The sequence below is a fragment of the Triticum aestivum genome, chromosome 2B (assembly GCF_018294505.1).
Source record: "Triticum aestivum cultivar Chinese Spring chromosome 2B, IWGSC CS RefSeq v2.1, whole genome shotgun sequence".
NCBI lineage: Eukaryota > Viridiplantae > Streptophyta > Magnoliopsida > Poales > Poaceae > Triticum > Triticum aestivum.
Genome location: NC_057798.1, coordinates 541,040,922 through 541,056,731, shown reverse-complemented (window position 1 = coordinate 541,056,731; position 15,810 = coordinate 541,040,922).

Genomic DNA, 15,810 nt, shown 5'->3' with positions numbered 1-15,810 from the left:
CCAATAGTAACTTTTTTTAAGCTCCCTGTCCAATAGTACTAGTGGAGTACTAACAACATCTGTAGTAGAGTATGCAGTGCTCATAGTACTCCCTCCTTCCATTTATATAGGGCCTATGTGGAGGAGACAGATGTGAAAAAGTAAGGGGAGTCAGATCTCATGCAAGAGCCTAGCTGTATACGCATTCCTAGTTAAATACAATAAATATGAAGAGATAGAGAGGAGATGGAAGTACTGGTTCAATAGCCAACCTTATATTTTTTGCGGGAAATAGCCAACCTTATAGCCAACACTACTGTATGAGTGCATATAGATGATGGCTATAGATGACATGGCAGTTCCTTATAGCCATTGGCTGGCTATATTATAACCTTGCTCTAATGCGTTTTTCAAAACCGCCTTTGACTATTGACAAGATTAATAGTACGTGAGATGTATAATGTGAAAATTATATCATTGGAAGCTCCTTTCACATAAGAATTTGACCGTATGCTTTGTGTAAGATGCATGTCATATATTATTACTCTAACATTTGGTCAAAGTTAGCCTCGAAAAATGCATTAGGCCCTGTATAGTAAATGGAAGGAGGGAGTAGTAGTGGAAGTGGATCCTCTGACGTAGGTATCTGTCAGATTTCGGGTTCCGGCAGACCCTTAAGATTCGAACACTGGGGTGCGCATGGAGATTTCACCCTCTGCCTATCTGCACCTCGCCGCCATGCTAGGATCTAAGCTATGAGAGGAACAACACAAGAGACACGGGATTTATACTGGTTCAGGCCACCATTGTGGTGTAATACCCTACTCCAGTGTGTGGTGTGTGGATTGCCTCTTGGGCTGATGATGAACAATACAAGGAAGAACAGCCTCGCGAGGGTCTGTTCTTGGCTGGTGCAATGAACTGCTAGGGGGAGTTCAGTCGCTCTGCCAGATGATGATTCGATCTCTAGGTCTGTCTGGCTCTATCCAGATGCCTCTACCCTGGGGGTGGCTAGTCCTATTTATAGGCAAAGGCCCTGGGCCTCTTCCCAAATATTGAGCGGGAAGGGCGCCAACAATTGGCCATTTTGAAGGCGAACATCTAGTACACTTATCCTGACTAAAGTTGGTCCTCGCCTATCAAAGCCTCTGGTGGTGACGCCGGCTTGGGCTCCACGATGACCTCCATCCTACCGTTCTGCTGGTCTTGGTCTTGTTGCACCGAAATGGCTACCTTTGCTTGATACTCTCGCCTGCGCTTGCTCCCTTTGCACCAAAGAGGAAACAAGGACACTGCGCGGGCTGGCGCCCGCCTGGCGTCCTTGGTCGTCATGGCTTGCATCATGGGCACCTCGCGAGGTGCCCCGCCTTGATCTCTCCGCCTCCTCGCGAGCCAGCCTGACGAGGCCGCTCCTGAGGAAGCCTCCTGTTGTCCGCCTCGCGAGGCTTGGCCCCTCGTGAGGGTCTTGAACTCGTGATGATGAAGATGGGCCGTGCTGGGCCTGCCCTTGAGCCACGCCGCAGGCCGAAGGCAGGCAAGTCTGGGGACCCCCGTTCCCAGAATGACGACAGTCGCCCCCGGGCCCAAGGCTCGCCCGGACTTGGCTGACCAGGGAAGCGAATGGGCAAGTGCAAAGCACCGCGGGCCCTAACAGCCTATGGCCTTGGGCGTCGTGTGGCGGTTGATTGGTCGTGGGCGGCTCCGCTCCCACATGATGCCTTGGTAACTGCGCGAACTGACAAGTCCCTGCATGCAAAAATGGGTCATGATTACCTGCAATCGTGGAAGCCGACGGTTGGCCTTCTCCGGCTATAAGTACGGAACGGCGTGAGCCATTCCAGTTCATCTTCTTCTTGCTTCTCCTTCTTCTCCGTCCTTGCTCCACCTTGCCGCAATGGCTCCGATTCGCCGGTTCTCCGCGGATGAGAAGGGAAAGGCTGCCCAAGAGGGTCCCCACCCGCTTCCGCCAAAGAAACGGCTTGCCCCATGCTGTAGAGGTGAGGGCGCCCGGCAGGAGGTGTCGAGGCCCTGGTGCGAACGACCACCACCGGGGTTCCCGCTGCCCTTGCACGCCCACCTTGAGGGCCCTGCATGAGTTGATGTCGAGCGCCATGGATGATGCCGCCGTCGGCGTCGGCGGGTCACGGCAGTGCGCCTTGTCTCTCTTGGAGTCCACACCGACGGCTCCTCCCGAGAGTTTGTTCTCCGCGCCGCCATGCCTCCTCGATCTTGGATTCGCCTTCCTCCTTCCTTTGCCTTCGAGATTCTGCCAAGGGGGCCCTTCAGGCTCTGGCTGCAGCACGCCGACTGCCAGACTCCCGCGACCGAAGCGGATGTCGAGGTCGTCGCTCCAGGCAAGGTCTTCATGACCCGGGGTTGGGGCGAGATCGCCCGGGTCTGCCGATCGCAGGAGTCCCTCGTGATCCACCTGGATTATGATGGCGCCTCCTTGATGCTCTTCATGGTCTTCGACGAGGAAGGACGCCGGCTGGAGTGCTGCCCCAGAGGCATCGGCCGGAGCTCCGGAGCGGCGAGGACTAGGCCTGCCGCTTGCCTTCCAGTAGCTCCTCCGGTGGCAGCAGACGCCTCGAAGGATCCAGCAACTCCGCCGAGCTCTTCGCGACTCTGGATACGAGCGACGACAGCTATGATCCCCCGAGCCTGCGCCGCTCTCGGAGCAGGACAGGCTCGTTAGGCCGCCACCGCCTCTGATCTGGATGAGGCTGGCACCGAGCCTCACGCGGCCCACTGTTGATGATAGCGTCTGTCGTCGTAGTTCTTGTAGTCAGGATTCCTTAGGATTCGCGTCTTTTGTCCCTACGAGGAACCAAGAACACACCCCGTGGGGCTTGTATGGTGTCTGTAGTTCCTTTTGTTAATATGATCCTTATCACAAAGTAGTGTGAGATGCTTGTCCCGCCTTAGCTTAGTTCTAACTTTCGAACCTCGCGAGGGCTTGATGCTCTGCGCCGACAGGTCCCGGTCCCAAGGCAAGCTCCAGCCGTCACTAGTATGCCAGGTCGCAATGCCGTGGTCAAGGCCAGGAGGTGAGCGGCCCGGGGTCCAGTAAGAGCCCCTGAGTCGCGATGCTCAGGAGGTCCCCCTTAGCGCTCAAGCAGCCATCGTTCAGTGAGAAAGGAGCGCGATGTTGCTAACACGGGATTGCATTGGATACGGGGACAGTGCTACGATAGCTAGTGTTTCCGGAGGGTGACTTATCTCGTGAGTCAGGAACCGCTTCCTGGTGCGGCGCTAGGTCCACGCATCGGCCAGCGAGGGATTGCCTGGTGAGGTCCCCGCATGCCTCTTCCCTCTCGCCTTTGCTCCTCTGTCTGCTCTATGTCCTCGGGTCCTGCTCTCGAGCAGGTCTCAGCCGTCGCTGGTATGCCAGGTCGCGATGCCGTGGACAAGGCCAGAGGGTGAGGGCTGGAGAGCCAGTAGAAGCCCTGAGTCGCAATGCTCAGGTACCCCCCTTTAACGTGCAAGCGGTTCGCGCGGATGAGGGTGAAGAAGACGCCGTGAGGGCCTCGCCCGGCGCTGCTCATTGAAGGGATCCTGCAGGCTCATCACAAGAAGAACAAGAGTCCGCTATGACAAGCGGTGGTCAGCCGTTGGTTGCTTTGGAGAGGTGACGAGGCACTGATGGTCTGACGAGGTGTACTCAGGCACTCGTGAGCTAGCGCGGGACTCATGGGGCCCTACCTCAAGGTGGGTTGCGCCTGGTACTGGGCCTTATCTTTTGATATGTTCCTGCAAGTTTGGCTAGATGCCGACGCTCTACGTCCTCAGGTCCTGGCCCTCGAGCTGGTCTCAGCCATCGCTCGTTTGCCAGGTCGCGATGCCGTGGACAAAGCCAGAGGGTGAGGGCTGGAGTGCTAGTAGGAGCCCTGAGTCACGATGCTCAGGTACCCCCCCCCCCTTTAACGTGCAAGTGGCGGACATGAAGGAAGAAGAGGTGCCGCGGAGAGGCATCAAATAACAAGCATGATAGGTCGAACGCATGGCCCGAAAATATACGCGAGAAGGGTACATGTCGCTGGGTCTGACCCGAGCGACTTGGGGATGATGCAGCCCGAGGGGCGCCCCCAACAAAGTAAGCTAGGAACATAAAGTAAAAAAAGGGGATACATGCCGTAGGGACGGACCCATGCGGTCCGGGAATAATGCAGCCCTAGGGGCGCTCCCAGCTGGAAACGAAACTTGAAGGATGTCACCTGATACCGTTGAAGACGAAGGGGTGTTGAAGTAGCAGACGTCGCGTGCTGTGGAAGCAGATCTTCACGAGCCCCCAGGCCCAGGAGCCTCGAGAGGTTCCGGAGGCGCTGGTGGCTCCTCATGGACCATCTCCACCTCCGCCAGGACTGCGGATCGCCTGGCCTCCTAAGCCTCCAGGATGCGTCTCATGAGGCACTGGCGCACAACATCCGTGTTCGGCAAGCCGTAGGGCATGCGAACGTAGTTGTGGGGTGGGCCTTCGCAGCGCCCCACGCGTGAGAGCCAGAAGCGCTCCAGAGAGGCGGATCGGTTGAGCCCTGGGATGTCGATGCAGACGCGCAGCCCACCATCCTCGCCTGGATGGGGAGCTGCGGTGGGTAAGCGGCGGCTGCCACTCATGACTCTTGACTCCTGCAACTCCTGCGTGATCTGACTGACGAATTCCTGAGGGTTTGGCCCTCCTTTCCTTGCTCCTTCCTGAGGGAAACGTTCTTTGAAGCATGCCTCCAAGTGGTGCCCAAGCGCCTCCCTCGTGACCTTGGCAAGGTCGGTGGCCCTCCAGGAGGGAGCCCCCAAGCCTTGCTTGAGGAGGGCGCTGGGCACGCCTTCCTATGCGACAGAAGGAAGTGCCCCCTGAGCAGGCGCAGACCCTGAGGGGCCTGCCCCCTGAGGGGTTGGGCCTGGCGATGTCTTCTTCTTCTTGGGAGCGGTCTCGGGGAGCCTCCCGCTCCTGCGATCTGGGTCTTCAAGTGATGCGGCCTGGAAAGCTCGCTCCAAGGAGCACACTGCGTCTCTTTCTTCACAAGGCACCGTGATGACTCCACTGCTTCCTGGCATCTTGAGGATGTTGTAGCCATGATGAGTCACGGCCATGAACTTGGCGATCGCCGGGTACCCGAGGATGGCGTTGTATGGCAGGCGAATGTGGGCGACGTCGAAGTCGATGAGCTCGGTGCGGTAGTTGTTGCGCTCCCCGAAGGTGACAGGGAGGCAGACCTGCCCGATCGGAACCGTGGAGCCGCCAGTGACTCCGGAGAAAGGCTTGGGTTGGCTGAAGCTGATCTAAGGCACTTGGAGATTGTTGAATGTCTCTATGGACAGGACATTGAGCCCTGCTCCGCCGTCGATGAGGGTCCTGGTGACTTGCACGTTGTTGATGACTGGGGAGCAAAGCATCGGGAGGACTCCGGCTGTGGCTGCGCACTTGAGCTGATCCGCTGAGCTGAACCTGATGGCGCACGCCGACCACCTGATGGGGCGCGTGGCTTCGAGCTTGGGGAGGACTGCATTGACTTCGCGGGCGAACTACTTGAAGATGCGCTGAGAGGCTGGGGCTTGAGCTCCGCCCAGGATGCAGGCGATCGCGCGCGGCTCCTGGAAGGCCTCAGCCCCCTCGTCCTGATGATGGTCCTTGTTTCTCCTTGGCTGTGGCGGCAGTGGAGGGAGGCCTGCATTTCCTTGCGGACGATCCTTGCGAGGCTGATCCTTCCAGTCTCCCTCGCGAGGCTGCCCCAACCAGCGATCCTCGAGAGGTCGGTCGCGCCACCCTTGGCGAGGGCCGCGGTCTTCCCAGCGTCCTGTGTTTCTTCCTCCTCCTCGGCCGTAGCTGCGATCGTTGCGGTCTGGGCATCGGCCGGTCCTCCCTTCTCGCACGGCTCGGAGCTCTTGACATTCGTTGGTGTTGTGAGTGTGGAGGTCCTGGTACACTCAGTACCGGCTGCCCTTGAAAGAGTCGGGCTGATCTCTGCTTTGCTTGGTGTCTGGTTCCACCGCCAGCACGGCAGCCCCCTTGCGCTTCACGTCCTTGGCCTTGGATTTCTTCTCTTCTGGGTCTGTGGCTGGCAGCTCGAGGAGGGAAAGGCGCCCCTCCTCAGCCTTGGTGCACTTGGTCGCCAAGTTGAACAACTCCAAGGAAGTGCACAGATCTTCATGCATCGCCAGCTCCTCCTTCATCTTGACGTCGCGCACACCATCGGAGAAGGCTGAGATGATGGATTCCTCAGTCACCTTGGGGATCTTGAGACGTGCGTTGTTAAAGCGCTAGATGTACTTCTGCAGGGTCTCCCCTGGTTGCTGCTTGATGCAGCGCATGTCGCTCATGGCGAGTGGCCGGGCGCGAGTACCTTGGAAGTTTGCAATGAAACGGGTGCGCATCTCGTCCCAGAGGAGATCATGCCAGGAGCTAGGTGCGGGCTCCCTCCTTGAGCGCCATGGGAAACCAGTTCGCCATGACCTTCTTGTCCCCGCTGGCGGCATCGATGCCCAGCTTGTAAAGCTGGAGGAACTCCGCGGGGTCGGCCGTGCCGTCGTAGCGAGGAGGCAGGTCTACCTTGAACTTGCAGGGCCATGCGACGCTGCGCAACTCGGTGGTGAAGGCGAGGCAGCCTGCTGTGGCCACGGGAGGCCTTGGGTGACGAAGGGCTTGGTCTTGCGGGTCCCCATGCACTGCAGCTGGGAGCAGCAGGGGGTCTTGGCATGCTAGAACAGGAGCACGGTCGTAACGGGCCGGAGCAGGGAGCACTCGAGCAGCTTCTTGGGAGCGAGGGACCTCTTGGCAGCTCCACTCTTGCTGCACTGGCGCCGGACGGAGAGGGTTCCGCCCAAGGGCCACGCACCTTGGGGCGAGAGCGCCTTCTTGGGGAGGAGGCGACTAAGGCTCCCTCGGAGCTTCATCGCCCGTGCAGGGTGGGGCGCGGTGCAGCGAGGTGGACGGCACAGGGGAACCCCCAGCGGCGCGGATGAGCTCGGCGACGCGATCGAGCCATTCTTCATAGACATCGTCAACTGGGCTGTAACGCAGGAGCTCATTTGCTGCGATGTGCACAGCTCGAGCCTCCATGGCAGCGCGGGCCGCGCGGGACGAAGAACCAGCCGGGGCGAGCGAGGGAGTGGCAGTGCGGCCGTCTCGCCTCATGGACGGATGTTGGGACAAAGCTTGCTGCTCATTCCCCGCTGGGCCGGTGGTGGCGTTGATGGCAGGCGACGGGGAACGGCGGGGGCCGCCCGCCGACGGGGGCCGTCTGGGCGATGCAGGAGGCGAGAGCGGCTAGGCGCTCGGCGCGGGCCCGACGAGTGTCTGACATGGATGCGATAATTGGGGAAGAACAGGGCGGCGGAAGACGAATTCCGGCGCACCCCTACTTGGCGCGCCAAATGTCGGATTTCGGGTTCCAGCAGACCCTTAAGATTCGAACACTGGGGTGCGCGCGGAGATTTCGCCCTCTGCCTACCTGCACCTCGCCGCTATGCTAGGATCTAAGCTATGAAAGGAACAACACAAGAGACACGGGATTTATACTGGTTCAGGCCACCATTGTGGTGTAATACCCAACTCCAGTGTGTGGTGTGTGGATTGCCTCTTGGGCTGATGATGAACAATACAAGGAAGACCAGCCTCGCGAGGGTCTGTTCTTGGCTGGTGCGATGAACTGCTAGGGGGAGTTCAGTCGCTCTGCCAGATGATGATTCGATCTCTAGGTCTGTTTGGCTCTGTCCAGATGCCTCTACCCTGGGGGTGGCTATTCCTATTTATAGGCAAAGGCCCTGGGCCTCTTCCCAAATATTGAGCGGGAAGGGCGCCAACAATTGGCCATTTTGAAGGGGAACATCTAGTACACTTATCCTGACTAAAGTTGGTCCTCGCCTGTCAAAGGCTCTGGTGATGACACCGGCTTGGGATCCACGATGACCTCCATCCCGCCATTCTGCTGGTCTTGATCTTGTTGCACCGAAATGGCTACCTTTGCTTGATACTCTCGCCTGCGCTTGCTCCCTTTGCACCAAAAAGGAAACAAGGACACTACGCGGGCTGGCGCCCGCCTTGTAACGCCCCGGATACAACTTTCCATATTCGTAACTCCAACTCTTGCCTTTTCCGGAGATGCTATATGATATTTCATCCGTGGTTGGGTTTTTGTCTGTTGTTTTGCTTTTGTTCTTGTTATGCATCTCATCTGATGTCATCATCTGCATTTGATCTGCATGATTTTCAAAACTTGCATCCGTTCGTGTTCCGCCAGTTCTCTCCGTTGTCCGTTCGAGTTCAGACCACACTCGCACGCGCCCGCGGCACCTCCAAATATTATTTTATAAGCGGCATAAAAATGTTCTCGAAATGGGTTGCAGCTTGTCGTGCGGTCTTATTGTTGTAGCAGGCCGCCTGTCAAGTTTCGTCGCATTCGGAGTCCGTTTGACTGCCCAACCGTTATATTTATAACCGCGATATAGTAGGTATCTTCGTCGGACGTTTCGGCCTCCGAAATAGTTGCCGGGCCGCACGTCATCTCTCTCCTCTCAGCCCAACCCTTCTGCACAGCCCATCTACCCTCCTACCTAACCCCCCGCGTCCGGAACCGCCCGATCGAGATCGGAGGGCTCCGGAAACCCCTCCTAACCCCCAAACCCTAGCAATTTTCCTATATATGGACACCCCTTGTCCATTTTGGGCAGCCTAACCCCCCTCCACCTACCTCTAGCCTCCCCCCTCCTCAGAATCCGCGCCGCCCCGGTCGCTCGCCGCCACTTGTCGCCGGCCCAGAGGCTGCGCCGCCACCTGAGGCGTCGCCCCGGCCAACCGAGCGCCGCCACATCGCCTTCCCCGCCTCCCGCAGCCACTCACAGCCCTCCACACGTCCCCAGCGCACCCCTGCCCACTTCCCCGCTACCGCTGGCCCGTCCAAGCCCGCGCAGGGCCCGCCAAGCCCATCTGGGACCGACCCCGCGCCGCCGCCCGCGCCCCTGGCGCTCGCCTCGCCCCTCCCGCTCGATCCCGATGGGATCAGGAGCGCGTCGCCGGCCCAGCGTCTCGCGAGCCCGATGCCGCCGGAGCACTGCCGGGTCTCCGCCGCCGGTGAGCTGCGCGCCGGCCCCGTCTCTCTCCTCCTCCCTTCTCTTCCTTCTCCCTCTCCCTCATGGCATCTCTCTCTCCCTTTGCAGCGCGCCGTCTGCCGCCCCGAAATCATCGTCGCGGGCGTCGTCTTCACCGGACCCGGCAACCGCCGCCCGGATCTCCTCCTCCGCCGCCCGGATCTCCTCCTCCACGTCCATTCTCGACCTCCACGCTCGTCGCCGTCGCCGAGAGGACGTCCTGCCACCGGTCTTCTTCTGCGTTGGAGGGGAACGAGGCAGCGCTCGCTGCCGTTGACCGCGCCGCCGCCGTGCTGGGCAGCTGCATGGGCTGCCAGCCATGCCAAGGCCCAGCTCCCTCTGCCCCAGCCAGCCCAGCTCCAGTCGAGCCGTCCCATGAGGCCTGGTGAGCAGCCCCGCCCCCTGTGCACTGTTGGCCCAACTGCAGTAGATTCGGCCCTGTTATATTTTTTTCCCGTTCTGCGAATTTGCCTATTATCCAGAAAACTACATTTTTACAGATTGGACCCTAAACTTCATGCATATAATATCTCTCAAGCTGTGCATCGGATTAAAATAATTTATATATGTAAAATGCTCAGAAAATTGTGTAGATTAATAATATGCCACTTTCATCTATGTTAAAAATGTTTAACTTGCTGTTTGCATTTATTTGCATAATGCCATGCTGAAATGATTTATTTCATAACTAAATAACTGTAGCTCCATTTTAAATAAACTTTATATGTAAATGGGGTGGAAAAATGCCTAGTTTAACATGGTCCACTTTATGTTGCTATTTAACGACATTAAAGTTGTGTTTAGGGCAGAACAGTACCGAATCCATAATTTGCATATGGGGATTTTCCGGAATTGTTGTTTGTTGTTTCCGGCCACATTTAAACTTGCCTAGATAGGTAGTTTTCATATGTTTCACCTAACCGAGAGAGAACTAAATAATTGATGTGGTGTTTCGTCAATATGCAACTCGTTGCATATTGAGCTCCACTTAACTTGTAGTATTGATTGTTGCACTTTGCCATGCCATGCCTCATTAAACCGGACATGCATCATACTTGTTTGTGCATCATGCCATGTTTATTCTTGTGCATTTACCATGTTGTTTCTTTCTTTCCGGTGTTGCTTCTTAGTTGCCGGTAATGTTGCGATTGTGAGGATTCGTTCGACTTCGTCCATGTGTCTTCTTCATGGACTCGTTCTTCTTCCTTGCGGGATTTCAGGCAAGATGACCGCTACCCTGGATCTCACTACTATCATTGCTATGATAGTTGCTTCGTTCTATCGCTATGCTGCGTTACCTATCTTTGCTCATCAAGCCTCCCCAAATTGCCATGAACCTCTAACCTTTGACACCTTTCCTATGCAAACCATTGATTGGCTATGTTACCGCTTTGCTCAGCCCCTCTTATAGCGTTGTTAGTTGTAGGTGAAGTTGAAGATTGCTCCATGGTGGACAGGATTTATGTTGGGATATCACAATATCTCTTATATTATTAATGCATCTATATACTTGGTAAAGGGTGGAAGGCTCGGCCTTATGCCTGGTGTTTTGTTCCACTCTTGCCGCCCTAGTTTCCGTCATACCGGTGTTATGTTCCTGGATTTTGCGTTCCTTATGCGGTCGGGTGATTTATGGGACCCCCTTGACAGTTCGCTTTGAATAAAACCCAAGGGTCATCTTTATTACAGCCCCCTCGGGCCAGTGGTTGTCTAAGTGTTGGTCCAAACCAGAGCCACTTACAGCGCCACCTCGGGAAAACTCGAGGGCTGGTTTTAGTTGTACGTAGTGTTCATCCGGTGTTGCCCTGAGAACGAGATATGTGCAGCTCCTATCGGGATTGTCGGCGCATCGGGCGGTCTTGCTGGTCTTGTTTTACCATTGTCGAAATGTCTTGTAAAACGGGATTCCGAGTCTGATTGGGTCTTCCTGGGAGAAGGTCTATTCCTTCGTTGATCGCGAGAGCTTGTCATGGGCTAAGTTGGGACACCCCTGCAGGGTATAATCTTTCGAAAGTCGTGCCTGCGGTTATTGGCAGATGGGAATTTGTTAATGTCCGGCTGTAGATAACTTGACACCAGATCCAAATTAAAACGCATCAACCGTGTGTGTAGCTGTGATGGTCTCTTTTCGGCGGAGTCCGGGAAGTGAACACGGTTTCTGGGTTATGTTTGACATAAGTAGGAGTTCAGGATCACTTCTTGATCATTGCTAGTTCACAACCGTTCTGCTTGCGCTCTTCTCGCTCTTATTTGCGTATGTTAGCCACCATATATGCTTAGTCGCTGCTGCAGCCTCACCACTTTACCCCTTCCTTTCCCTTTAAGCTTTGCTAGTCTTGATACCCATGGTAATGGGATTGCTGAGTCCTCGTGGCTCACAGATTACTACAACAACAGTTGCAGGTACAGGTTATGCGATGATCATGAAGCGAGAGCGATGCTTGCTTGCGTTGAGTTCTTCTTCTGCTTCTTCTTCGATCAGGGGATAGGTTCAAGGTCGGCAGCCTGGGCTAGCAGGGTGGATGTCGTTTGAGCTTCTGTTTGTGTTTCATCCGTAGTCGGATGTTGATCTTATGTATTGTGATGTTGTATTCGTGTGGCATTGTATGCCTTATGTATGTATCCCCATCTATTATGTAATGTTGATGTAATGATATCCACCTTGCAAAAGCGTTTCAATATGCGGGTCTATCCTTGGTGGGACCTTCGAGTTCCTTTTGGATAGGGTCGCATATTGGGTGTGACACGCCTGGCGCCCTTGGTCGTCATGGCTTGCATCATGGGCACCTCGCGAGGTGCCCGCCTTGATCTCTCCGCCTCCTCGCGAGCCAGCCTGACGAGGCCGCTCCTGAGGAAGCCTCCTGTCGTCCGCCCCGCGAGGCTTGGCCCCTTGCGTGGGTCTTGAACTCGTGATGATGAAGATGGGCCGCGCTGGGCCTCCCCTTGAGCCACGCCGCAGGCCGTAGGCAGGCAAGTCTGGGGACCCCCATTCCCAGAAAGCCAACAGTATCCCTGCCTTACCCTCCTTTCGGTCACTTACTGGTGGACCCCATGCTTTCTAGGCCCCGCATGTCAGTTACTCAATGGGTTCGGCCATGTCAGGGGATCCTCATCCGTAGTATACTCCATCTATTTTTATTTACTCTGCATAAAACGGAGGGAGTGGTAGTATAAATGACGTGGGCGGGGAGGGGGAGGGATGTTGGTTTGCCCTCAACTACAGTCCCACAATTGAGGAAAAACGCAAGACGAAGCATGTTCCATTCGGTGAGTGACGTGGAGGGTCCAGCGTGCCAGGGTGCAATGCGAACACAACAAGAGCGATGTACAGTCAAAACCGATTGACCGGTCCTCACTGGAACCAATATTCACACCAGAACCTTTGTTGCTCGGCCTACGCTAGCCACTGCCCCAAAACCACACCTCCTCTCCAGCCCATTCCCCCACCTTTCGATCACCTAGCCCGCATCAAGTGTCCCGTAGTTTGCCGGAAAGCCATGGTGCGCCGCAAGATCACGTACTACAAGATGCTGACGCCGGAGCGCCGCGCGGAAATCGTGGCAGCGGTCGGCGCCACAGACCTCCGTTCCAAAGCTCGCTTTGTGGCGGGCCAATCCCCAAGTTCTCTGGAGCCAAGCTACGAGGAGGAGGAAGCCGATCCAATGTTCATGGCAGAGGTCGCGGCGCAGAAGGCCCCCGATGGGTATGATACGATGGACGTCGACTTCGTGCCGGCGTTCGGGTCCCCCATGGTGCAGGCGGACCCGCGGTTCAACCTGGCGATACTAAAGGAGGACCGGGAGGCAGAGACTCAACTCAACATGGAGCGCGTGCATGCCGCTGCCATCGAGGCTCTCATGCAGGCGGAACCAGATGTCGTGGATGTAAACCAGGCGGGGGAAGCTCAACTTGAGGCGGTGCACGCGGATGCCGCTGCCATCGAGGCCCTCCTGCAGGCGGAAATCAGACGTCCTGGACTTGAATCAGGCGACAGAGGCTCAACTTGACGTGGAGCGCGCGGATGCCGCTGCCATCGAGGCCCTCCTGCAGGTGGAACTGGACGTCCGGGACTTGAACCGGACGATGGAGGCTTAACTCGACACGGAGCGCGCGGATGCCGCTGCCATCGAGGCCCTCCTGCAGGCGGAATCAGGCGTCCTCGACTTGAACCAGGCGGTGCTCTCGTCTGTCAAGAGCGCCTGCATGCTCCATGTGAACGAGTAGCTGGAGGGAGAGGACAACCACGGTGTAGAGACACATGTCGGCAGCTACGGCAGGTTCACACCGGCACCCAAAGATGACGAGGCCGTCGCATTTTGCAAGCAGTGATAGTTTTTCTTTATGTTGTTGTTTTTAGGGATCTTTTGCTATGTAAAAACATATATTGTTATGCAAGTCGCCTGAGTTTCATCATTCGGGACAGTCTACCATTTAAGGCGGTTGGATGAATATCCTACGTCTCCTAACCCTTCTTCCTCACCTCTTCTTCTTCCCCAACAGACCACCGCACGGGCCGTACGGATCCTCCCCAACATGCGGTTGGATAAACATACTGTATGAACAAAAATTATGTGTCAGTGATAGGATGTCTGATTTTGGTTTGTTCACATGCGGTAGCACATTTCAGTGAGGGTGCGTTCCCTTGGATGGGTTTGCGGCATGCAGGAGCGACTGTGTGAGGGTGCGGTGCGACCGCAGCGTGCAGGAGCGACCATGTGAGGGTGCGGTGCGACCGCGACAGCCATGCGCAAGTGTGCCTCCTTTTCATTTTGAAAACTTTAGGCAAGCTTGGCAAAAATGTGTGGCGAAATATGGCAATGCAAGGCCTAGACCCAAACAGGATAAGTACGTACGTACTAGGAGTACTAGTGTTAAAAAAGAAAGGCGGGGTTTTCCTTCGTGGGATTAATCGATACAAATCCTTGTTTGACGTGTCAATTAATGCGTATTTTTTTCTCCAAAGCCCAAATAGCTAACCATCTCACTCCTCATCGCTTGATTAATGAGCGCCATGCAAACCAACCTTCTCACTTTCGCATGCATGCAAGGGTATATTAATGTCCTTGGTTGCTAGTACGAGGCAAACCCCATCAATTTTGCCTCGATTAGTGTTAGTGGCCTTTTGCAAAATGTAATTTTGATATACTGGCCTTGTGTACAAAAAAATGGAGGTAGTAACTGACTTCCTTTCCCATTGCGGCAACGTCGATGATATCTCGAATGTTGTGGTTTGGCGAAGTGCGTTCGACGGATAACACCATTGAGGGAGACCATGGTAAGTCATTCGCAAGTGCCGCCTACAAGCCGAGACAATGCATCCAGGAAGTCCGTTGAACCAAAGGACGTGTAAATGTACTAGTACTACTAGTACACAATAGCGTCGTCCATCCAACTTAGTGCGGTGAGGTGGTTTCTCGAAGAAGACGATGGAGAAGCGGAGTCAGCGAAGAGTGAAATGATGCTTCATTCGTACTTTGTGATTTGATGCCTCACTGCTTTGTGATTTCTGATAGAAGGGACAGGGGAGTAGACTCTGTGCTCTATATTGCACATGCGTCCAAGCACGGGAGAAAGAGGAGAGATGTTGCATTTTTGTATTCCTTCAATCAATCAATCAGGGAGCCTTGGTTCCATCTTTTTGGCTTTGGCAGCACCGGCCACAATGGTTCCCATTGATGCTAAAAGCTATTTTCACATTTGGCTACACATTGTAGATGCCCTTAACCGTACCACTTGGTTTTGCTCCTTTGTGCTATCTATACAAATTTCAATTATATTGATCTAAAAAATTATAGAATCAAGATTAGTAAAAAGCAGGTGATTTTGCTGCGCGGATGGAGGGGAGGTTTCTTATTTTTATAGGACGCTGGCCCGACGGTTTTCTAACACGCGGTCCCACGTGTCAGTGTTTTACCAAGCCGATCCGTGTCCCACATGAGGCAGAACAATGACAGAAGCAACACGTGGTTAACTTGACAAAGATGAGGGAGAAGCAGATGCAGCAACGAGTGAAATTATGGTTGCTTTGTCCCTCCAACTTATTTTTTAGCATTATTACTTCGTCCCTCCAATTTAACGGCGGGAAATGTGCAGCGTTGTGATTTGACGCCTCATTGCTCATTACTACACTGGCGCCATGACTGGGGTGCTTCACCTCGGCTGCTCTGCACTGTATTTCGGTATGGCACGTGGACCCGGTAGGTTGATGTCCCACATGTCGGTGAAAGGGACTAGAACATTTATGAAAGCGAGCGCTCCACTCTTACGACGGAGGAGTACACGACACGGCGGTGCAGTGAATTGTTACTTGTACTGTATAGTACTATAGTTTTGCTGTTTCGCACGATCCATTGATACAAACCCGATTAAACAGGAAAGGACGGGATTTTTCCCATGCTATAGATGATACTGGCCATACATTTCAAAGGCAATTTTAATGTATGAAAATTGAATAATTAAGTAACAATATGATATCTAGTAAAACTAAAAAAACATATGATTTATTGTGTTAGAGTGTAGTAGTAGTGTTGTATTGCATGGTTGCTAGATGTAACATGCGAGAACGTGTAGAGATGTAGTTTTGGAGGGCTTACAGAGAGAAAAGTGTAATACGGTCACCGAACTTCAGAATACGCTGATTACGGTCACTATATATGTTTTGCGGTGATTATACGGTCACTTGCTTAGGGTTCAGCATCGGATTGCACTCTGTTGACCGGCCAAATAGTCTGCATGGCACCATGTTGACTA